This window comes from Pseudorca crassidens, chromosome 5, assembly GCF_039906515.1.
Source record: "Pseudorca crassidens isolate mPseCra1 chromosome 5, mPseCra1.hap1, whole genome shotgun sequence".
NCBI classification, from domain to species: domain Eukaryota; kingdom Metazoa; phylum Chordata; class Mammalia; order Artiodactyla; family Delphinidae; genus Pseudorca; species Pseudorca crassidens.
This window is the reverse complement of record NC_090300.1, coordinates 99597334-99623009: the sequence shown is the minus strand read 5'-3', so window position 1 is coordinate 99623009 and position 25676 is coordinate 99597334. Positions and strand designations below refer to the sequence as shown.

The window sequence follows — 25676 nt, the reverse complement described above, 5'->3', positions numbered from 1 at the left end:
CCACTTGGTCCTCACCATTTAAAAAATAGATTTTTAAGAAAAGAAAGAAGCACTTTCCTGAATCCGTGGTTGTGAGAACAGTGCGGATTGTGAATCAACTCCGGCAGTAATCAGAGAAGAACCTGTTCATATGTTCGAGAAAAATAACGAGCAAACTCCCAAACTTAAAGCTTCTGTTGACTTCTGAGTTGTACAACAGAGTAGGGGGTCCTCATATCTGTCTGTTTCAACCTGATGAGCCTACTGAATGAGGATGTCCTGTAGTGGGAACAGATAGCATTTCAGATTTTGTAGGACCATATCTTGAATTCTGACCATCTTTCTTCACTCTGAATTCCTGGAATGGCTACTTAGGCTGCTGGAATCCTGACAACACCTAGACAGACATATAGCAATTCATCCACACTACCTGTCAGATGTAAGTTCCTTAGGAATTTAGTAGTTGAGGTATGAGGTATAAGGAGGAAAAAAGAGAAGATAAGATCAGTATATAAAATATTTTCGATTTTCTTGATTAATTGACTAAAATGTTCCAATGAAAATCTTTCTTGATGACTTTTTATCACTTATAAAAATGTATTGGACTTTTCTTAGGGGAATGGAGAGTGTCTGTTACTGACTTGGAATCTCATTTTAACCATCTTTACAAACACAGTAATTGGCATGTACTTATATAGTGCAGTGGCTCCCATACAGGAAAATTGAAGTAACCTTGAAGGAAATTGGGAAATAATAGCGATTTTAAAGGAAAAAAATATATATGGTAAACATAAATACACACAGTTACAGTTTTGAGGTTATGAGTTATGGCTTGGATGGACTGCCATCACATTTTGTATTTACTGATTTTAGTTATAAATTATACTATGATTTATTTCTATTTCTTGATTACTTTTTTTAAAAAAAACATCTTTATTAGAGTATAATTGCCTTTTTGTGTGTGTGTGTGTGTGTGTGGTACGCGGGCCTCTCACTCCTGTGGCCTCTCCCGTTGCGGAGCACAGGCTCCGGACGCGCAGGCTCAGCGGCCATGGCTCACGGGCCCAGCCGCTCCGCGGCATGTGGGATCCTCCCGGACCGGGGCACGAACCCGTGTCCCCTGCATCGGCAGGTGGACTCTCAACCACTGCGCCACCAGGGAAGCCCAGTATAGTTGCTTTACAATGGTGTGTTAGTATTTTCTGTATAACAAAGTGAATCAGCTATACATATACATATATACCCATAGCCGCTCCCTCTTGCGTCTCCCTCCTACCCTCCCTATCCCACCCCTCTAGGTGGTCACAAAGTACCAAGCTGATCTCCCTGTGCTATGTGGCTACTTCCCACTAGCTATCTATTTTACATTTGGTACTGTATATATGTCCATGCCACTCTCTCACTTCATCCCAGCGTACACTTCCCGGTGACCTCAAGTCCATTCTCTATGTCTGCGTCTTTATTCTGTCCTGCCCCTAGGTTCTTCAGAACCTTTTTTTTTTTTTTTTTTTAAATTCCATATATATGTGTTAGCATATGGTATTTGTTTTTCTCTTTCTGACTTACTTCACTCTGTATGACAGACTCTAGGTCCATCCATCTCACTACAAATAACTCAATTTTGTCTCTTTTAATGGCTGAGTAATATTCTGTTGTATATATGTGCCATATCTTTATCCATTCATCTGTCGATGGATACTTAGGTTGCTTCGATGTCCTGGCTGTTGTAAACTGAGCTGCAATGAACATTGTGGTACATGACTCTTTTTGAATTATGGTTTTCTCGAGTATATGCCCAGTAGTGGGATTGCTGGGTCATATGGTAATTCTATTTTTAGTTTTTTAAGGAACCTCCATGCTGTTCTCAATAGTGGCTGTATCAATTTATATTCCCACCAACAGTGCAAGAGGGTTCCCTTTTCTCCACACCCTCTCCAGCATTTGTTGTTTGTAGATTTTCTGATGATGCCGGTTCTAACTGGTGTGAGGTGATACCTCATTGTAGTTTTTTTTTTTTTTTTTTTGTGGTACGTGGGCCCCTCACCACTGTGGCCTCTCCCATTGCGGAGCACAGGCTCTGGACATGCAGGCTCAGCGGCCATGGCCCACACGCCCAGCTGCTCCGCGGCATGTGGGATCTTCCCGGACCGGGGCACGAACCCGTGTCCCCTGCATCGGCAGGCGGACCCCCAACCACTGCGCCACCAGGGAAGCCGCCTCATTGTAGTTTTGATTTGCATTTCTCTAATGATTAGTGATGCTCGGCATTCTTTCATGTGTTTGCTGGCAACCTGTATAATTTCTTTGGAGAAATATCTATTTAGTTCTTCTGCCCATTTTTGGATTGGGTTGTTTGTTTTTTTGATATTGAGCTGCATGAGCTGGTGTATATTTTGGAGATTAATCCATTGTCAGTTGCTTCATTTGCAAATATTTTCTCCCATTCTGACAGTTGTCTTTTCATCTTGTATATGGTTTCCTTTGCTGTGCAAAAGCTTATAAGTTTCATTAGGTTCCATTTGTTTATTTTTCTTTTTATTTCCATTACTTTAGGAGGTGGATCAAAAAAGACCTTGCTGTGATTTATGTGAAAGAGTTTCTTCCTATGTTTTCCTCTAAGAGTTTTATAGTGTCCAGTCTTACATTTAGGTCTCTAATCCATTTTGAGTTTATTTTAGTGTATGGTGTTAGGGAGTGTTCTAATTTCATTCTTTTACATGCAGCTGTCCAGTTTTCCCAGCACCACTTATTGAAGACGCTGTCTTTTCTCCATTGTATATCCTTGCCTCCTTTGTCATAGATTAGTTGACCATAGGTGTGTAGGTTTATCTCTGGACTTTCTATCCTATTCCACTGATCTATATTTCTGTTTTTGTGCCTGTACCATATTGTCTTGATTACTGTAGCTTTGTAGTATACTCTGAAGTCAGGGAGTCTGATTACTCCAGCTCTCTTTTTTTCCCTCAAGACTGCTTTGGCTATTCGGGGTCTTTTGTGTCTCCATATAAATTTTAAGATTTTTTATTCTACTTCTGTAAAAAATGCCATTGGCAATTTGATAGGGATTGCACTGAATGTGTAGATTGCTTTGGGTAGTATAGTCATTTTCACAATGTTGATTCTTCCAATACAAGAACATGGTATATCTCTCCATCTGTTTGTATCGTCTTTAATTTCTTTCATCAGTGTCTTATAATTTTCTGCATACAGGTCTTTTGTCTCCCTAGGTAGGTTTATTGCTAGGTATTTTATTCTTTTTGTTGCAATGGTAAATGGGAGTGTTTCCTTAATTTCTCTTTCAGATATTTCATCATTAGTGTATAGGAATGTGAGATATTTCTGTGTATTAATTTTGTATCCTGATACTTTACCAAATTCATTGATCAGCTCTAGTAGTTTTCTGGTAGCATCTTTAAGATTCTCTATGTATAGTATCATGTAATCTGCAAACAGTGACAGTTTTATTTCTTCTTTTCTGATTTGGATTCCTTTTATTTCTTTTTCTTCTCTGATTGCTGTGGCTAAAACTTCCAAAACTATGTTGAATAACAGTGGTGAGAGTGGGCAACCTTGTCTTGTTCCTGATCTTAGTGGAAATGGTTTCAGTTTTTCCCCATTGAGAATGATGTTGGCTGTGGGTTTGTCATGTATGGGCCTTTATTATGTTGAGGTAAGTTCCTTCTATGCCTACTTTGTTGACGGTTTTTATCATAAATTGGTGTTGAATTTTGTCAAAAGCTTTTTCTGCATCTATTGAGATGATCATATGGTTTTTCTCTTTCAATTTGTTAATATGCTGTATCATATTGATTGATTTGCATATACTGAAGAATCCTTGCATTCCTGGGATAAACCCCACTGGATCATGGTATATGGTTCTTTTAATGTGCTGTTGGATTCTGTTTGCTAGTATTTTGTTGAGGACTTTTGCATCTATGTTCATTAATGATATTGGCCTGTAGTTTTCTTTTTTTTTATGGTTTTGGTATCACGGTGATGGTGGCCTTGTAGAATGAGTTCGGGAGTGTTCGTCACTCTGCTATATTTTGGAAGAGTTTGAGAAAGATAACTGTTAGCTCTTCTGTAAATGTTTTATAGAATTCGCCTATGAAGCCATCTGGTCCTGGGCTTTTGTTTGTTGGAAGATTTTTAATCACAGTTTCCATTTCAGTGCTTGTGATTGGTCTGTTTATATTTTCTATTTCTTTCTGGTTCAGTATCAGAAGGTTGTGCTTTTCTAAGAATTTGTCCATTATTCCAGGTTGTCCGTTTTATAGGCATATAGTTGCTCATAGTAATCTCTCATGATACTTTGTATTTCTGTAGTGTCAGTTGTTACTTCTCCTTTTTCGTTTCTAATTATATTGATTTGAGTCTTCTCCCTTTTCTTCTTGATGAGTCTGGCTAACGGTTTATCAATTTTTTTATCTTCTCAATGAAACAGCTTTTAGTTTTATTGATCTTTGCTATCCTTTCCTTCATTTCTTTTTCATTTATTTTTGTTCTGATCTTTATGATTTCCTTCCTTCTGCTAACTTTGGGGTTTTCTTTTGTTCTTCTTTCTCTAATTGCTTTAGATGTAATGTTAGGTTGTTTATTTGAGATTTTTCTTGTTTCTTGAGGTAGGATTGTATTGCTATAAACTTCCCTCTTAGAACTGCTTTTCTGCATCCCATAGGTTTGGGCTGGTGGTGTTTTCATTGTCTTTTGTTTCTAGGTAGTTTTTGATTTCCTCTTTGATTTCTTCAGTGAAGTCTTGCTTATTTAGTAGCATATTGTTTAGCCTCCACGTGTTTATATTTTTTACAGGTTTTTTTCCTGTAATTGATATCTAGTCTCATAGCATTGTGGTCAGCAAAGATACTTGATATGATTTCAATTTCCTTAAATTTACCAAGGCTTGATTTGTGACCCAAAATATGATCTATCCTGGAGAATGTTCCATAAGCACTTGAGAAGAAAGTGTATTCTGTTGTCTGTGGATGGAATGTCTTATAAATATCAATTAAGTCCATCTTGTTTATTGTATCATTTAAAGCTTGTGTTTCCTTATTTATTTTCATTTTGGATGATCTGTCTCTTTGTGAAAGTGGGGTGTTAAAGTCTACTACTATTATTGTGTTAGTGTCGATTTCCACTTTTATGGCTGTTAGCATATGCCTTATGTATTGAGGGGCTCCTAAGTTGGGTGCATAAATATTTCAATTGTTATATCTTCTTCTTGGATTGATCCCTTGATCATTATGTAGTGTCCTACTTTGTCTCTTGTAATAGTCTTTATTTTAAAGTCTCTTTTGTCTGATATGAGAATTGCTACTCCAGCTTTCTTTTGATTTCCATTTGCATGGAATATCTTTTTCAATCCCTTCACTTTCAGTCTGTATGTGTCCTTAGATCTGAAGTGTCTCTCTTGTAGACAGCATATATACGGGTATTTGTTTTTGTATCCACTCAGCCAGTCTGTGTCTTTTGGTTGGAGCATTTAATCCATTTACATTTAAGGTAATTATCGATATGTATGTTCTGTATTACCATTTTCTTAATTGGCTTGGGTTTGTTACTGTAGGTCTTTTCTTTCTCTTGTGTTTCCTGCCTCGAGAAATTCCTTTAGCATTTGTTGTAAAGCTGGCTTGGTGGTGCTGAATTCTCTTAGCTTTTGCTTGTTTGTAAAGGTTTTAATTTCTCTGTTTAATCTGAATGGGATCCTTGCTAGATAGAGCCATCTTGGTTGTAGGTTTTTCCCTTTCATCACTTTAAATATGCCCTGCCACTCCTTTCTGGCTTGCAGAGTTTCTGTTGACAGATCAGCTGTTATCCTTATTGGGATTCCCTTGCATGTTATTTGTTGCTTTTCCCTTGCTGCTTTTAATATTTTTTTTGTATATCTAATTTTTGATAGTTAGATTAATATGTGTTTTGGCATGTTTTTCCTTGGGTTTATCCTGTATGGGACTCTCTGTGCTTCCTGGACTGGATTGACTATTTCCTTTCCCATATTAGTGAAGTTTTTAACTATAATCTCTTCAGATATTTTCTCAGACCCTTTCTATTTCTCTTCTTCTTCTGGGACTCTTATAATTCAAATGTTGGTGCATTTAATGTTGTCGCAGAAATCTCTGAGACTGTCCTCAATTTTTTCATTCTTTTTTCTTTATTCTGCTGTGTGGTAGTTATTTCCACTATTTTATCTTCCAGATCACTTATCCGTTCTTCTACCTCAGTTATTCTTCCATTGATTCCTTCTAGAGAATTTTTAATTTCATTTATTGTGTTGTTCATCATTGTTTGTTTGCTCTTTAGTTCTTCTAGGTCCTTGTTAAAGCTTTCTTGTATTTTCTCCATTCTATTTCCAAGATTTTGGATCATCTTTACTATCATTACTCTGAATTCTTTTGCAGGTAGACTGCCTATTTCCTCTTCATTTGTTTGGTCTGGTGTGTTTTTACCTTTCTCCTTCATCTGCTGTGTATTTCTCTGTTTTCTCATTTTGCTACTTGCTCTGTTTGGGGTCTCCTTTTTTCTGTCTGCAAGTTTGTAGTTCCCATTGCTTTTGGTGTCTGCCGCAGTGGGTAAGGTTGGTTCATTGTCTTGTGTAGGTTTCCTGGTGGAGGGGACTGGTGCCTGTGTTCTGCTCAATGAGGCTGGATCTCGTCTTTCTGGTGGGCAGGACCATATCCGGTGGTATGTTTTGGGGTGTCTGTGAATTTATTATGATTTTAGGCAGCCTCTCTGCTAATGGGTATGGTTGTGTTTCTGTCTTGCTAGTTGTTGCCATGGGGTGTCCAGCCCTGGAGGTTGCTGGTCGTTGAGTGGAGCTGGGTCTTAGCATTGAGACAGATATCTCTGAGAGAGCTCTCGCCAATTGATAGTACGTGGGGCCAGGAGGTCTCTGGTGTACTAATGTCCTGAACTCAGCTCTCCCACCTCAGAGGCTTAGGCCTGACACCTGGCCAGAACACCAAGACCCTTTCTGCCCCATGGCTCAGTATAAAGGGGAGAAAGAAAAAAAATAGAAAGAAAGAGAGAAAGAAAAATAAAATAAAGGTTATTAAAATAAAAAATAAAAAAATATTAAAGTAAAAAAATTAAAAAATAAAAAAAAAAGAAGAGAGCAACCAAACCAATAAACAAATCCACCAATGATAACAAGTGCTAAATACTATATTTAAAAAAAAACCCGACAGACAGAAGTCTAGGACAAATGGTACAAGCAAACCTATACAGACAAAATCACACAAAGAAGCATACACATACACACACACATAAAGAGAAAAAGAAAAAAAATATTTATATAAAAAAAGTAAGAGAGCAACCAAATCAATAAACAAATCTACCAATGATAATAATCTCTAAATACTAAACTAAGATAAACATAAAACCAGAAACAAATTAGATACAGAAAGCAAACCCCAAGTCTAAAGTTGCTCCCAAAGTCCACTGTCTCAATTTTGGGATGATTTATTGTCTATTTAGGTGTTCCACAGATGCAGGGTATATCAAGTTGATTGTGGAGATTTAATCCACTGTTCCTGAGGCTGAACAGAGAAATTTCCCTTTCTCTTCTCTGTTTGCACTGCTCCTGGGGTTCAGCTTTGGATTTGGCCCTGCCTCTGCATTTAAGTCACCCTCTGGCATCTGTTCTTTGCCCAGACCGGAGGGGGTTAAAGGAATGGCTGATTAGGGAGCTCTGGCTCCTTCAGGCCACGGGGAGGGAGGGGTATGGAATGTGCGGGGAGCCTGCAGTGGCAGAGGCCAGCATGATGTTTCAACAGCCTGAGGTGCACCATGTGTTCTCCCGGGGAAGTTCTCCCTGGATCACGGGACCCTGTCTGTGGCAGGCTGCACAGGCTCCTGGGAGGGGAGGTGTGGATAGTGACCTGTGCTTGCATACAGGCTTTTTGGTGGCTGCAGCAGCAGCCTTAGCGTTTCATGCCCGTCTCTGGGGTCCGCACTGATAGCTGCGGCTTGTGCTCATCTCTGGAGCTCATTTAGGTGGTGCTCCAAATCCCCTCTCCTCGCGCACCCAAAACAATGGTCTCTTGCCTCTTAGGCAGTTCCAGACATTTTCCTGGACTCCCTCCCAGCTTGCTATGACGCATTAGCTACCTTCAGGCTGTGTTCACGCAGCCAACCCCAGTCCTTTCCCTGGGATCCAAACTCTGAAGCCCGAGCCTCAGCTCCCAGCCCCGCCCACCCCGGCCGGTGAGCAGACAAGCCTTTCAGGCTGTTGAGTGCTGGTCGGCACTGATCCTCTGTGCGGGAATCTCTCTGCTTTGCCCTCTGCACCCCTGTTGCTGTGCTCTCCTCCGTGGCTCGGAAGCTTCCGCCCTGCCTAACCCCCATCTCCACCAGTGAAGGGGCTTCCTAGTGTGTGGAAACTTTTCCCCCTTCACAGCTGCCTCCCAGAGAAACAGGTCCTGTCCCTATTCTTTTGTCTCTGTTTATTCTTTTTTCTTTTGCCATACCCAGGAACGTGGGGAGTTTCTTGCCTTTTAGGAAGTCTGAGGTCTTCTGCCAGCTTTCAGTAGGTGTTCTGTAGGAGTTGTCACGTGTAGATGTATTTTAGATGCATTTGTGGGGAGGAAGGTTATCTGCACGTCTTATTCCTCTGCCATCTTCAAGGTCCCGCCCTTTTTTATTACTTTTTAACAAGAGTATCTTATGTCAAATTTGTGCTTTATATATTTTGATAATGTGTGCTAAACTTTATGACTCTCACACTTGGATTGAAAAGCAAACAAAGAATTCGTTAGTTATTTCCACTTTTAATCAAGAAATTTATGATGCAATGAAAGTAACTTTTAATCATAAAACTACTTTTAATATTAAAATTCCCACAGGAAAACAGTTTGATATTGTTGAATCTAAAACACTGATTATAGAACAGTAGTGTCTGAAACTCTATTTTCCCCCATTATAATCATTGCTTGTATAAATATTTTGGTTAAAGTTTCTTAGGAATTTAACTTTTAGATTTTGGTAGAAAAGGCAATATGTGCTAAATGCCAACAAATCCTCATCTGAAAAAATATGTGTACATACAATGCTTATATTTAATACAGGTAGTAAGAAACCTAAAGATTTTATGCTAAATGAAATAAAATGTTAGGCAAGGAGGGAGTTGCTAGTGATTATTAAGTAATTTCATTGTTGATTTCATTATGTTGATTATGGGGATTTTGAGGAGACATTAGTTATTGTTGGTGAAGGTGGATGTTAACCCATGAGAGAGGTATTAAATAGAACAATAGTTTTTAAAAAGCATTGCATTTTATAAAATTAAGGCATTAAGCCAGATTTATCCAATAGTTAGTTTGCCTCAAATCTTTGTGACTCAGTTAAATCAGACAGAACTGAATTATTTTGATTTGCTTGACTTATGAGGGTAAAAACAATACAATAACTGACTACCAGGTTTTATCAACAACCCTATGAGGTATGTACTACTAACCACAAAGAAAAGTGAAGTAACTTGTCCAAGATCACACAGCCAGTAGATAGTAGGGTTGGGACAGCACAACATCACTCCTCAGTCTGCACTCAGAACCTCTAAACTGTATTTCCATCTTTAGGAGTCTTATGAATGCTGCAGAAGTGGTAGGACTGGCCTTAGGCATGCTACGGTGTTGCCCATATTAGCAAAATTACATTAGGGAGTTCCTAATTCAGCTCTTTTCCCCACAACACACATAAACCCAAATACAAGCACAGACACATACATTATCAGTTTGTAAGGTAATTCAAAGTGTAACAATACTACCTCAGAATTGTAAAGACCTACAAATAATGAAACAACGTTCACACTAATGTTTTTATGTCAGGAACCCTGAGGGTCTGAAATATTATCCTGTGAAAAGAATGAGATTCTTGGTTCAGAGACAAAAGACTTGATTATTCATGGCAAGACAGGCAGCATAAGCTTCCTGTTTGCATTGGTTTCCATCTCCACCCCCAGATCCCAAGGTGGTCACTTGGAGATGGACCCAGGTAGATGCTGGGCATGCAGTGTATTTGTGTCACAGATAAGAAATCCCAATCTTTAAAGGGGTTGCAAGCAAACCTGCCCAACCTTTGCCCAGAGGGAGATCTCACTATATTTTTATTATCTTTATTATATTGGGCAGCAAATAAATCTTCCCTCTGCCTAGGAAGGTGATGCTATTGCTATCTTGCAAGGCTGTTTTCCACTCTTGAAAAGAATGCCTTGAAAATACATTTTGAAATGATAGTCTAGAGTAAAAGTTATCAGTAACTCTGCTTATAAGACATGTATATACACGAAGGAGACCCATAAAAAAACATTTCCTAAAAATATATGTTCTATAATCCATGCTAACTCATTTGACACTCATAGTCACTCATTTGCCTATTGAGATTAATAGGCAAATCTTATATTTTCTATTTTATAGATTTCTCTACTTATAAAATGATTCTCTTGGCTAGGTAAGACTAATGTAGCTTTCATAACCTAAAAATAATTTAGTTGATAAAATATATATAAATGTTTGAAAAAAATCTCAAGTACACAAAGTGATGTTTAAAGGGAATAATTCTCATACAATAAAGGATTAGTATAAAAAGGTTTTTCTCTAACACTATTTTATATTCTTTGTTTATTTTTTACTACCTACTTGACAAGGGGTAGATGAGCTAAGTGTACGGATATGTATTGGGATCACTGGCAATCAAAGAAGGAATAGAAATAAAGATAACACACTTCCTAGTTTATATAATAAATCAATAGAAAAAGATGATCTGAATTGATACCCTATGGAAAACTACACATTATGTAAAGCAACAACAATCTGTATTAGAATAGTTATATGCATAATGTTAGGTTCCCAGTTTCTAAGGTGTGGAACTTCTAAATGTGCTCAACTTGGGACCAAGGCATCCTTCATAATGGGAAGAATTTAAACCTGATGAATGTGGTCTACTACAGGAATTTCAAAGGGATTGACTTACTATTTCTAGGCTCTTTTATTAGACAAGGCAGCTTAGATTTCAGCCCACTTTGATGGACAAAATTAAGCCACAGAAAGTTGGTTATTTGTCTAATATTACTGAGTAAAGAAGAGATATTAATATGGTGTTGCTGTATAGGGGATATGTGAGAATTGGGGATGGGAAGGCTCACATTTTCTATTTCAGCTCCTACCTAGAAAGAGGCAAGGGAGGAAGTGAAAGTTGCTGGCAACTTGAGGTGAATTAGAGCAAGCAGCCAAAGGGCAGTAAATGGTGTTGATCATTTACTCAGAAGTACTCTTTGGGGCTGTGGCTATTTCAACACCAAATGAGCTTATTGTTTCTCATTGTAGGGAGCCCTTCCGTTATTATTGATGACTGACACAAACTGAAAAATGGCCACAATTGTACAACATCCAAAATATGTTTGCAGTAAATTCTGGAAGATTTGGCCTCATCCATCAATTGAATAGGTTGTCCTAAATACACAAGATCATTCAACCCACAGCATCTTTGTAGCAGTTGACAAGTTATCCTTGTTCAGTGGGACATTTAAACCTTGTCCTTCAGGATTGTGAAATGAGAGGAATGTTCTTATCAAAAGTCAAAATCTAAAAAGCAAAATTCGATCTGTCAGGGCTTCCCTGGTGGCGCAGTGGTTGAGAGTCCGTCTGCCGATGCAGGGGACACGGGTTCGTGCCCCGGTCCGGGAAGATCCCACATGCCACGGAGCGGCTGGACCTGTGAGCCATGGCCGCTGAGCCCACGCGTCCGGAGCCTGTGCTCTGCAATGGGAGAGGCCACAACAGTGAGAGGCCCGCGTACCGCAAAAAAAAAAAAAAAAAAAAATTCGATCTGTCAAATGGTCAAATATGTTAAAGCTGAAAAATAAAGCTTCTAAGACACTTAGGTCATTTTTTAGACTCTTGTTTTCCTGGCAAGTGAAGAGTCTTTCTGGGACAGGACTCTTTTTTACTCACAATTCATAATTCTTTGTTCACCTATATGTAAGTTCTTAATAACATTAAGGTCAAGTTAACAAACTTACAAGTTTCTAATCACTGTGTGATTATTAGTTTGGGGTATATTTAAATGACTAGATCTTCAAACCTTCTCTGCTTCTTACCAGCTCTTAGCTCTAGATATGTGTCACAGAATAAATGAGAATTCATTATGACAGATCAGTATGGACTTAATTTAATTCAATGCCTAAGATATTACCATTATTATTAGTTATTCTTTTTCTAGTGCTTATCATACCAACACCTATAATAATAGTCATGGTAGCAAACATGATAAAAATAATATATTTTTCTCATAGATGACTTCATTTCAGGTTAGCACTAATAGAAACATCTAAAATTTTGCCATTACTTGGGAGTGAGGTAGGGTTTTCAAATAAAAAATACAAGATGATTAGTTAAATTTGAATTTTAGATAAAGGATGAATTTTTAAAAATTTTAATATAAGTATATCCTAAATATTGCATGGACAGACATATTAAATGTTAGTTGTTTAAATTTAACTATGATAATATATATATACACACGTATATATGTATGTATGTATATGTGTGTGTATGTATATATATATATGTATATATATATTTTTTAACCTGGCAACCTTAGGATAGGAGAAGCCAGTGTTTGAAGAGAAAAAGGCATCTATTGAAATCTCAAATAGAAAAGCTGAGGACACACTTGTAAAGGCAGCAAGGCAGCTCTGGAAATGTTTTCTATATCCTTCCCTTTTTACCAAAGACGGTGGAAGCTGTTTACTAAGGCAAGAAATATTGTCCCCATCACAGTCCTGGCTCATTTTGATAAGTACTGTTGACTCTTGAATGACACCGGTTTGAATTGCATGGGTCAACTTATATGCAGATTATTCTTTTCAATAAATACAGTACCTGTATTTTCATTTTACAGATTTTTAAATTAAGTGTGGGAAAACGTTTGTGTTCAATTAGAGATCACAGTTTGTGAAATGAAGAGAACTAGGGACAGGACAGGAATAAAGACGCAGACATAGAGAATGAACTTGAGGACACGGGGAGGGGGAAGGGGAAGCTGGGGTAAAGTGAGAGGGTAACATTGACATATATACACTACCAAATGTAAAATAGATAGCTAGTGGGAAGCAGCTGCAAAGCACAGGGAGATCAGCTCGGTGCTTTGTAACCACCTAGAGGGGTGGGATAAGGAGGGTGAGAGAGAGGTGCAAGAGGGAGGGGATATGGGGAAATATGTACACATATAGGTGATTCACTTTGTTATACAGCAGAAACTAACACAACATTGTAAAGCAATTATACATCAATAAAGATGTTAAAAAAACAAAAACATAATGGAAAAGAATATTTTAAAAAGTAAACAAAATAAAATTAAAAAAAAATATGCTGTCCTACTTAAAAAAAAAATAAAGAAAGAAAAAAAGGAAAAGAGCTAGGGTTTGAGTCCTGATTCTGTCTAAACTGTTTCAGCTTCCTGCCCTTGGGTCAGTCATTTATTAATTCCTTTGTTTTTGAGGCTGAGATAGCAGTACCTGATTTTCAACTGCAGGGGGTTGGGACCCGTAAACACTGCATCATTCAAGGGTCAACTGTATTCTCTTTTTCCCTAGAACTTAAAAAAATAAATGCATCACACTGCGTGGAGGGAGATTGATTTAGTATATTTACTCTGAGTATCAGGAAGCCACTAGATGGCAGTATCAGCTCATCATACCCCCTCCCCTCCCCAGCATCCTGTAGCCAATTTTCTGTACCTTGTCCTCTTTCTCTTCGCAGGTTTCAGCTTGTCGCTTTTCTTCTCCCTCTTTGTTTTCTATTTTTACTTTTATTGAAATGCCAGGAAAACCAGCTGGTTGAAGAAGTCATGCGATGCTCTGCACGTTTTGTCACAGGGGTGCTGTGATTGAAAAGCTAGGCTGCTGGGGCTGAGTATCAGGCAGGAGAGCAAAGGGACATTTGCACTGGAAGCTGTGGCAGGGTTGATGAGGGCACAGAGTTTGATTATGCTTTGCTAAACCCTGTGGACCCAAGATCCAGCCTCCTGTGTGTGGAAATCCGTCTCAGCTGTTGGCAGACTGCCAGGTGAGAGTAGCAGGTGGGGACAGGACCTCACATGAGACTTCCCAAAGACTGGAGTTGGAGTTTTAGTGGCTGTGAGGTGTTTGTTCCCAAGACATGAACTTTATTTTTACAGTAAGAAGACCACTGACTTGCAAAACTGTATGCATGAAAGGGTTAGGAATTGAGTTTTAGTTTGTAGAGTATGTACTCCTTAGAGATTTTTTAAGTTGCAGGAAAGGAGAACTTCTCCATTTTGTTAAAGACAGAATGCCCTAGAATTCTTTCTGAAAAGGAGAGAGATGGAGAATACTGTAAAGAAAATGGGTTAAATGAGTTCGAGTTCCATTCTAATCCTTACTAAGTGCATGTTACCCATGTGGTGAGGGCACTCCTCACAATGAAATTCCTTTCCCTCCCATTTGTATGTACCCTCTCTTGTGCTGGTCCCTAGCCACTGTGATGTCCAAAAAGATCTGAATGAGGAGAGGTCTATGCAGAAGCCTTTGTTATTGATATTGACTAAAACCCCTCTCTCAGAATCCATATTTTAGCTCTTTACAGGGATATTTCTTCTTTCATTTAAATATTTCAAAGCAGATTATGAGCATACTTTGCATCTTAATTGCACTACTTCACTGTTCTTCACATTTGCCAACCTAAAACTAGGTATGATATGTTTTTAGCTGAGTATTTCTCCTCATCCTTTTTCTTTCATTTAGTGGAGAAAAACAAGTATGACACTTGTCTAACATATTAGATATAGATATATACCTCCTGAATTCTTTTTTGAGCTTGGAAACAGTAACTCTTGCCAAGAGAGTCTTGTCTAAGCACAGTGGACTTTATCTTTGCCACCAGTGACAACCAGCTGCTTAGCAACAAATGGGACTGAGGAAAGGGGAGCACCTGGTACAAACTCCTGGAACTCGCCACAGTGGCCAAGCCTCCCATTTATTTTAGATCTGCTGGTCAACTCTTCCTGGAGGAGTGGGGCAAGTTCAAGGATGTTTTGCCATCATGAGAATCTTCAACCCCTGGGTAGCTCCTGGATCTAGGAATATGTCAATTGTCAGGTTCTTGCATGGAACATTTTTTAAAAAGGACTTCTGTATGTAAAATTCTATTTTCTAATTATCCATAAATTATTTATTTTATTCTGCACTGATAATTATAAGAAAATGGTTTTCCTTAAAGGAGCCTTTAATACCATATGTCAGGAGATTGACAAATGAACAAACACAAGTTACTTTTCAAAAATATTTTCCATTAATGAATGTATAATTTGGGGTGTTTGTTCATTCATTCATTTATATTTTATTCACCTATTGACAAATATTCATTAAGCATCTTCTATGTGCCAAGCACCGTGCTAACAGTTGGAAAAACAAAACTCAAATGTCAAAATGAATACTGCCCCACTTTCAAGGAGCTTAAAGTATATGAGATGGTTTATTTTAATGGGAGTTGTGTATGCACTTAGTGATTTTAAAATCAGTCAGTGGAATGTTGTGGAACAAGGAAAACTAATATTTAATGAGTGCCTCCTATTTAATAAATGTGTTATTTCTCACCTTTCACTCTAGTATGCTATCTTATATCATGAACACCTAGATCAAACACATTTACCACTTTTAAACAATTGTTTTTTTTGTTTTGTTTTGTTTTTTGCGGTACGTGGGCCTCTCACTGTTGTGGCCTCTCCTGTTGCGGACGCGCAGGCTCAGCGGCCATGGCTCAGGGGCCCAGCCGCTCCGTGGCATGTAGGATCTTCCCAGACCGGGGCACGAACCCGTATCCCCTGCATCAGCAGGCGGACTCTCAACCACTGCACCACCAGGGAAGCCCTAAACAATTGTTTTAAAAGTTTATCTGGTAGGAAATTGTCAGTGTGTTTCCTAATTATAAATTCTATCCATACACTATTCAATGACAAACATTCGTTGAAAGACGGTCGAGTGTCAGATGTGCTCTAGATGTAGTGGATGGAGCAGTAAATAAGATGGACCTCTTCCTGCTCTCATGGAGATATTTCCATAGGGGTAACAATTATACATTAGAACTATGAATTTTACTGTTTTAGTATTAATGAGAACTAATTCGTCTTAGTGAAGAAGAGAGCTTCTTTTTTCTGTGGAAACTGGATTCTTATATCTATATTCCAGAAATCTGTGAAACCTATTCTGCAGGACTGGGAGAGTTAGTATGTGAGCAAATGGAGACAGCAATCTCCTCCCACGCTCGGGTCTCCAGCAGAATGCAGACTATGGGTCTGATGCCCAAGACGGAATCTGTCTTCCCTGCTCCTCTACCCATTTCATAACAAATGCATATCAAAGCAGGAGACAGGATTTATAGAAATAAGTAGACATTTGCCCACTCTCTTCTCTAAGTGTTGAAAAGTGATGTTTGTTAAAATGTTTTTTTCAGAGAATAGTAATAATAATTTTGACATTCAAAATAATATTTGGTGGGCTATCAGATATCTACTCATTTACTTCTATTGAGGTGTGCTTTCTCTCTCTCTGTCTCTCTCATTATCTATCTATAAATTCTAAGATTTAATCACTAGGAGTATTCAGAAAGCTCCTGCTAGAATCCGGAGAAGCAAGCAAGCATCCTATAGTCTAAATTGCTTAGCTATAGGTGGTGAAGAAAATTTCTTACAAGGATATTGAAATAAAATTTCCTTTCAAAATTCAGCTGAAATGCTGGAGGACAGTTTTCTTCACAGGCAAAGCACGATGGAACTGCAGGTTTTATGGCTTTCTGAAATCGTATGGATTTTTGTTGTCTCTCAGACCAGGACTTCAGAGAACTTTGTTCCTATTTCATCCAAAAATTGGAGCTTGCAAACTCAATGCCGCTAAATATAAATGTAAGTGTGGATGGAACTTTTACCCCTTCACATAAAATGCTTTTCGCTTGATTTCTCTTCATAGCTGCCAAGATGAGTAGAGAGACACATTGCAGCTTGTGGTTTTTGGATTTTGTTGCAAATGTTGAAGCAAGGGGTTGATTGCTTGGTCTAAACGTGTAGCAATGGCAACAGCTGCTTTACAGAAGCATAAGAGGGAACGAAGTGATTTAAAATAAACAGTAGTTACATTTATGACATGCATACTGCCTGGATATTTTTCATTTTCCTTGCCTTTGCTAAAAATGAAACACTGGTACAGATAGCAGTAAAATAACTGCATTCTAAATTCAAGTGTTCATGCCTCACAAGTGAGAGCCTTCTTTCAGACCTTTTTTAAAATTTTATTTCAGTGTCTTTCTTTATTGCATTAGGCTTAATTTCACAGTAAACGTGACCATATTTATTTGCATTTTGAAAATGCAACAAGTTTATAGCACATTGTAAGCCCTTCCTTAATCTTGACTTAAATCAATAAAAAATTATTGCTGAGTATTTTCTTTGTTATTATAATTACCTATCTCTTATTTTCATCAGTCAGTGATGTCATGTCATAGAATAGCTGTCATCTGACGTGGCATTTTGGTTTTTTGAAAATTCTCAAACTTTTAAAGATGGATCTTTGAGTGATCTTCTTATAAGTATGGAAACCTTGTTTCCAGGGTCAGTTGTGTTTAAAGAGTCTGATATATGACAGAAAGTAGAGTACCTTCTCTAACTTCGGGATCAGTAAAAAGAACAATTGTCTTTAACGTCTTTTTTAAATGAATGTTTTCCATTCGTCTTGTTCACAAAATAAAAGATTGTGAAAATCTAAATGGACATCAGGTGGTCCTATCCTCCATTATTCTGATGTGAGTCTTGTTGACTGGAGATGTTGAGAACATAAAGAAAGTGAGGGAAAGAGCCAGAATTAGAACCCAAAGAAAGTGAGGTTAGGATAAGTAGAAGGAGATGATTCCACCTGTGTTTTAAGGCTCAGGAAGGGGTTTACCCAGATTTATAAAGTGTTGAAGCCTATGTACCATTTTGGTGGGCTACCTTTAAAAATTTTTTTTGAATTTATAAATGTAAAATTAGGATAAAAATAAATATTTATTTAAGATGAAAACAAAACTAAACCAAGTTAAAGATTTTCAGAAGATGAGAAATACCACAAACATCCAAAACTTTAAAAAAAAATCTAACATTTAAATTAACTCTCTAGTGCAACTTTGTATATAATACTCCTTTTCTCTAATACTCCTTTTCTCTATATATACATATATATATTTTTGCTGCATTCTCTTTAGCACTTTATATGAAAATGACTTTATAGTATCACTTCTATATCAAGAATAGAAAAATCTTTCCTCTATCATGAGTGATTAAAAATTTTTTATTAATGATTTCATGTACAGTTGTGCTTGTAGTTTATAATGTTGTTGCAGGTTTGTGACCTCAAACACAGGATTGCATGCATTCTATTTCATGTAATTACCTTAATAATGTGTTATACACTTATAGTTGTATATGATGTATCATTAAATATATTCCTCAGAGATGGAACTTCCAGTTTGACTAGGTGTTAATGAGAACTGAATTTTCTGCTTATAATTTTACATCTCTGATGAATGGAAGAATTTTCCATAGACTGGCTTCTGACACATTATCTTTCAAATCTTTCTTCCCTGCTCATCACTTGCTTCTGGTGGAGGGCACTGGGGGAAACATTCATATAGTAGTACATCAAGGTGCAAGGGAATCAATAGAGGAAGTAACAGGAATATTCCTAGAAACCATTCCTACACTGGGATAGCTAGCAACAACTTACCAAGGATGGAAGTGACTATGAAAACACAAAAATAATACACTAAATATATACCCAGACTGCCTGCCTGCCTGCCTGCTAGCCTTCCTTCCTTCCTCCCTGCCTCCTTCCTTTCTTCCCTCCTCTCTCTTTTTTTCCTTTCCTGTCTTTTCTTCTCTCTCTCTTTTTTTTTTTAATTTAAGGACTTCGGAAATACAGAATTAGTTTAATCATAATTTTTAGTTCATTATGCATCATTTTCCTTCTTGCATATGTTGTCTTTTTATATTAACTATTTCTTTTGATTTTTAAATAATAAACATAATGAACATTCCAGTGAATATCTAAAACAAATCAATAATTCACAAAAATCTGTTCCTCCACTAGCCTTCAACTTCCCCATAGAGATCCTTGCTATCCTAAATTTTGTGCTCATCATTGTCTTGAACATCATTATATGTCTAAAGGATATATTGTTAATTTTATTTGTTATTGAGCTTCATAAAAGGGTGTCATACTGTTATAGTCTTTGGGGGCTATTTTTTAAATTCAGTTTTATATTACTTAAATCACTCCGTGTGATTCCATGCTACAACATTCCATTGTGTTAAATTGTTGCATTATAGTCATTAATCTTCCTCTTGGTGGGAATTTATATTGTTTTCAGTTTCTAGTAATTAAAGTTAGTGCTGCAGTGAATATTGTTGTTGTTGTCGTTCAGTGATGCTCATATGTAAGATATCCTTGAGTATTTTCCCAGGAGTGAAAGTATGGAGCCATAGTCTGCCATTGTTTAGCTTGTAAATATAATCTTAATTTGTTTTTGTGGGTTTTTTTGCGGTACGCGGGCCTCTCACTGTTGTGAGAGTTTGCGGTACGCGGGCCTCTCACTCTCCCGTTGCGGAGCACAGGCTCCCAACGCGCGGGCCCAGCCGCTCCGCGGCACGTGGGATCCTCGCGGACCGGGGCACGAACCCGTGTCCCCTGCATCGGCAGGCAGACTCTCAACCACTGCGCCACAAGGGAAGCCCCTTAATTTGTTTTTAAGACAACTTGTAACCATCGCATTTATATCTGCAGTGTAAAAAGAGATCCTCTTAATCTATTTCTCCTTCAAAACACAGTATTATTAAACTTAATTTTAGCCAGTTGAATAAGGGGAGTTAAAAGGGTATCTCATTGTGGTGTTGCTTTCCTAATTACAACTGAGATTATATCTTCATATTGCTCAAAAAGATTTTGTTTTTCCCATATTTTTATTGTTGTCTTTTTTTAAAGATATTTATAGGAGTTCTTTTTATGTTCTTGACACTAATCCTTTGTAAGTTGTATATATTATAAATACTGTATCTTTTAGTGTGGCTTGGTTTTCTTCATGTTTCCTTTAAAAATATATGTTTTAATTAATAGAATTTATTAATTAATATACATATATTCATCTTTTTTACTGGTTAGTGAATTTTGTGCCTTGTAACTAAAATTTTCTTACAACAAGGTCAGTAAAATATATATATGTTTATTTAATTTTTTTTTTTTTTTTTTCGGTACGCGGGCCCCTCACTGCCACAGCCTCTCCCATGGCGGAGCACAGGCTCCGGACGCGCAGGCCCAGCGGCCATGGCGCACGGGCCCAGCTGCTCCGCGGCACATGGGATCCCCCTGGACCAGGGCACGAACCCACGCCCCCCGCACCGGCAGGCGGACCCTCAACCACTGGGCCACCAGGGAAGCCCTGTTTATTTAATTTTTTAGAAAAAGTTTTGCTTTTTACATTTTAAATTATCAATCTACTTGGCATTGATTTTTGTTGCTGTTGTGAGATAGGCGTTGAATTCCATTTCACTGTTATATAGAAAACTGTATTTCCAATTTTTATTTATTGAATCATGTTTTGCCCCTGCCCTTTCCAGTGACTTGCATGACCTTACACTTTGTATATGAAACTTCCATAAATTTGTGGTTGGTTTATAGGCTAAGTTTTCTTCTATTGGTTAGACTATTTCTGTTCCAAACTATACTGTCATTATTGTTGTAGATATTGTTATAGATTATAACAATTTACAACAACATAATATAATTATAATGCACAATTGATTTCTTTTAAGGTGAGTTCCTTTGACATTCTCTTTCTGCTGTGTGTTTATGTGTATATTCTACCCACAGCGACACTAACATGGATACTTGTTTTTAATCAGGGTCCTTAATACATTTTCAGTTTCCACTAAGCTCTGATTTTAACAAAATCCTCATGAACTGTATGGGTAGGTAAATTGATGTCTCCTATATACAGTAATTTAAAAAAAGACCTGGGTCTACTTATCACCTTAGATGATAGGTGCTCAAGCTTCAGCATGCCTTAAAAATCTACTGGGTGGCTTGTTCAACTCAAGATTGATGGGCCCCACTCACAGATTTTGTGATTCAGTGGATTTGGATGAGGCCCAAAGATTTACATTTCTTTCAAGTACCCTGGTGAGGTTAATGCTGCTGGTCTGGGGACCCCACACTGACATAAACTACCTTGGACTAACTTTGCTTGTAAAGTCCTTATGAACTTGTGTTTTGATTCCTGTCCTTTCTGACCGTGGCTTGTGTCTTTGTTTTCTCACCATGTGGAGGCTCTGAGGTGTGTTAAATTCTGCTTCTTTGGGAAGACAGAGAGTCAGCTGAAAATTATATCCTTAGGGAGATAATTTAAAGAACATTTAAAATAACAGGCCATCTACTGACCTTGCAGTGTAATAGTATGTAATGCTCCTTGCTGGCTACAACACCTTGGGTTTTTACCCTTCAACCATTTCACATACACTGCTGTGAAGAGTATAGAGGGGCCTTGAGTTCTATGGGGTGGGGGTAGAAAAAGGCAATAGAAAATTCACAGCTATTGTTCCCAGAGGGGAAAGGGAAATTTATCCATTCCAGAATCAATAAATAGTTATCCATTCTGGAATAACTGTTCACAGGTGACTATCCATTTGTAAAGCAGTTACTTAAGCTAGCTAAAAGTAATCTGGAGATTTAGAGAATATTTCCAGGATTTTGGTAATAGCAGCTTCCTGACCTTATTAGCTATGCCTATAATTTATTTGCTTTGGTTTCAGCAGAGGCTTGCTCTAACCGAACGTCATGATTAATAAAGTCTTCTTCAAACTCTAGCTATTAGCTTTGCAACTGTATTTGCCATTGAATGAAGGATATAGAATTTTAACCCCACCAGTGGAATTTCAGATTCGTGAATGCTGAGTTTTATCTAGTTTTTGAACCACTGCTCAGATGTGCATTGTGGAGAACTTATTTTTCTGTAAACTCAGTTGCTCTATTACAATGGTAAATAACAGAGGAAACCATGTTAACAAAGACAACTCTATTATTCGTTTGTATGGTAAAAATTAATTAAATGCTACCTTGTGCAGGTTTTCTGTATGGTAATGGCAATAAAATGATGGCCTTGATCTCATATTCTTGCAGGGAAGACAGATAAGTAAATACCAATACTTAGCAATAAAACACTGTATGGTAAGTAAAATGTTAAACATGTTCCAGGTCGGGCTGACAGTGAAGGGATTCAGAAATGCTTTGGCATAATGAGGAATGTGACACAACACACACACACACACACACACACACACACACACACACACACACACACACACGTAAAGGAAATGAGAGCCATCACCACTCAACTTCGACTTCAGATAAACAAATTGCTACTCTTTCTCATACAGCCCTTCTTTTGCTCTGTTGGGCTGCAGCCCGCAGGCATGCAAGCCCTGTACTTGCCCAGCCCTGAGACTGAAGAAAGAGTCCAGAGACAGCGACAGAGACATCGATGGTTTAATAGATTGGAGATCTTACATGTCTGAAGCAAAAGGGTCCTGGAGCTACACCCCACCATGGATGGTAGACAGCAAGAAGGACATGGCGGCAGCAGTCTGTGCTGGGGGAAGTGGGGTAGGATAAGGAGACTACCAGTCTACCAGTTACAGGGGGAATTGACTTCAGATTGGCTCATCCATTACCAGGGAGACCAGCAGAGGGGCACATCTCTCTTAGCCCCTGGGCTAAGTACCTTCCTGGAGCAGAGCTCTTCTCTTTGCTAAACTATCCTAAGGGAGCCATTCTGATCTAAAGATTAGAACAATCACTAGCTGGAGTGGGAGAGGGTGAACAAGTAAGTAGGTATTTACTGATTAAGCTCTATGATTAAGAGGGAAGTTGAGTCATGTGAGTAGGGTGTAGGTGATGCAGGGACTGGTCCAGCAGAGGGTGTACAGAAAGCAAGCAAACAGCCATCTTGAATGGCTTGAATACACATGTTCTAAGCTGCCAAACTTTTATAATCAGTAAACATTCATGAGTAGGTGTATTGTTTGGAATCCTGTCTCAAAGGGCAGGCAAAGGAGACCTACATCCCTCAGGAATAGTTAGCATTCCCATAAAGAAGAGCAGGAACAGGCTCTCAGTTTAGATACCAGGAACTAGGTAATCACCAACCAGTTATAATAGAAATGGAAATTCAGAAATACTTAATGGCCTTATAAAGTGGAGCATTTGGCAAAGCTTCTCCAAGAGCAAGTAGGTGTTAGGGCTGTTGGACCCCCTCACTCTTTTGTTGTTGTTTATTTTTAAAAAATTCGTTTTATCTATGGCCTGAATTTCACAGCAGTGATCAACTATTGTAAACCAGAGTAATAGCATTTTTGGCAGAATTACTTGCAAAAATAACAGGGGAATAGTAGGAGACCTGCCATGAGCACTCTAGGGGGCTGAAATGCAAAGCTTCATTTACTTGTAAGATAATGGGATAAAATTCCCCTTGGCCACCTATTGTGCAAAATAAGGTCCCTTGTGGGATAAAATCCCACCACCACCCTGCCCTTCTTTACCAACCTTGACATTCTTTCTTCCCACCTTGCCTTTTGACTTGTCTAGAAATAAAATGCAAATACCTTAGTCTTGCAGTAATTAATGTGCTTCTGTTTTTAAATACATCTGCAATTGTAGGAAGTATTCATAAAACTTGTCTTTTACTTGACCCAGCATCTTCGACTCTGGTACTGTCATCTTCCTTCAAGTCCCTTGTCAAAGAGGTGCCTGAATGACTGACACTGATAAAGTGAAAGAGTGTTTTAGAAGGGAAGAAAAAGAAGCAATGTAAATCTCTCCTCTAACATCAACACATTTCATCACACTTGCAGACTTCATAAATCAGACTTGGTAATGAGGGTTGAAGGCACATGCTATGTGAGAAGAAAGGATGGTAAGTTCATGTCTGAAAACTGAAGGGTTCTGATCATGAACTGAAAATTCCTGAGTTAATCAGAAATTAATGTTAAATCTGTGTAAGGATGGGGGTGCAAGGATCATATCTACCTCCTTGTATTTAGTATATTTTCAGTGCTCTAAAAGTGTTTAATGTTACTATTTATAAAATTATTCTGAAAGTCATAGAATTTCAGAGATAAATGCAAAACTATTGTATGGCCCTTGGGGTATCATTCTAACAAACCACTAACAAGTAAGAAAAACGCCTGTACATGTGCACACATCTTTAGGTATTAAAGTTGAATATGCCCTTGCTTGTGTGCCTAGGTAGAAACATGACCCATTTAGAAAAATTTGGGGAAAAAATGAATATTGGTTTCCTAAAGGTTATTTCATTTTATATTACATAATTGCCACACTTATCTTTCTTTCCACTATCTGAAAATCAAATGTATATTTTTCTACAAGTGTTCTGGAGGTTTAGTTACAAATGAATTTCATAATCTTGCACTGGAGGTGTTCCTTTGTACTAAAGCTGAAAAAATTGTACCATGGAGTTGATAAGAACTTTCTAAGGTATAGTAAATTAATGCTTTGCCTCTCTGCTCCTGGGGAGCAACATTTGGATCTTGATTGGCTGGTGGTCAGGAATACAGGAAATTTTGCCAGGCTTAGTTTAGAAGATACTGATTGATTTAGCACTAGGCAGTTAGAGGCATGACAGATTTTTCTCAACCAAGTGTTAAGGATAGCAATAAAAAAGCAAAGGTGCTACAGGTCATGACAAATGAGTTTTGCCAGTGAAGACAAAGGGAGCCAGAGTGAAATTTTACGCTGTGCATGTACTTTGTGTTTATAGAACATTTTTCATTCCAACATCTCAAAATAATGTAAAGCATACTTATCAGTTGGAAGGAGGTTATTTCCCTGCTAAGGCATCATGATGCTCACTCACTAGGTTCATAACTAACCTAAGGCCATTTACTACATTGCTATAAAGGTCTAGGGCATGGAATTATAAATATTTTTGACTCTCCAGGTCAGAGAGTGACCAAAATCCTGCCATTACAATCTCTCTACACCCTGAACCTAGTACTTTCTCAGGAAGAGACTGAAGTTGAACTCAGATCTAGAATCTCTCCTGGATGGGCATAGACACATTGAGAGCTGGGGATGAAAAGGAGTGTCTAGATTCATCTTCTAATTTTTTAACTTTTAAACCATGTAATCTATTGAAATAATCTATTAGGATCAAAATATTTGATATGGGGCTTCCCTGGTGGCACAGTGGTTAAGAATCCGCCTGCCAATGCAGGGGACATGGGTTCGAGCCCTGGTCCAGGAAGATCCCACATGCTGCAGAGCAACTAAGCCTGTGTGCCACAACTACTGAGCCTCTAGAGCCCATGAGCCACAACTACTGAGCCCATGTGCCACAACTACTGAAGCCCACGCACCTAGAGCCTGTGCTCCGCAATAAGAGAAGCCACCACAATGAGAAGCCCGTGCACCGCAACGAAGAGTAGCCCCCACTCGCCGCAACTAGAGAAAGCCCGTGAGCAGCAACAAAGACCCAGTGCAGCCAAAAATAAATAAATAAAATAAATAAATTAAAAAATATATATTTGATATGAAGAAAATAACATTCTTCGGTGATAAACTCTGGATTGAAATGTACTATGAAATATTT

At 38.1% G+C, this 25676-nt stretch overlaps 1 long non-coding RNA gene across 2 annotated transcripts in view; it reads left to right on the top strand.

Annotated features, from left to right (window-relative positions):
- The window catches only part of LOC137225250 (uncharacterized), a 199449-nt gene that overhangs the window by 162825 nt on the left and 10948 nt on the right, over window positions 1–25676 (top strand). The window contains exon 5 of one of the 2 annotated variants that reach the window (XR_010943753.1): window positions 23762–23981. The exons of the other annotated variant lie outside the window; for it this stretch is intronic. This is a non-coding gene — a long non-coding RNA (uncharacterized lncRNA). The remainder of the gene's footprint in view (window positions 1–23761; window positions 23982–25676) is intronic. 2 annotated transcript variants of the gene reach the window in all.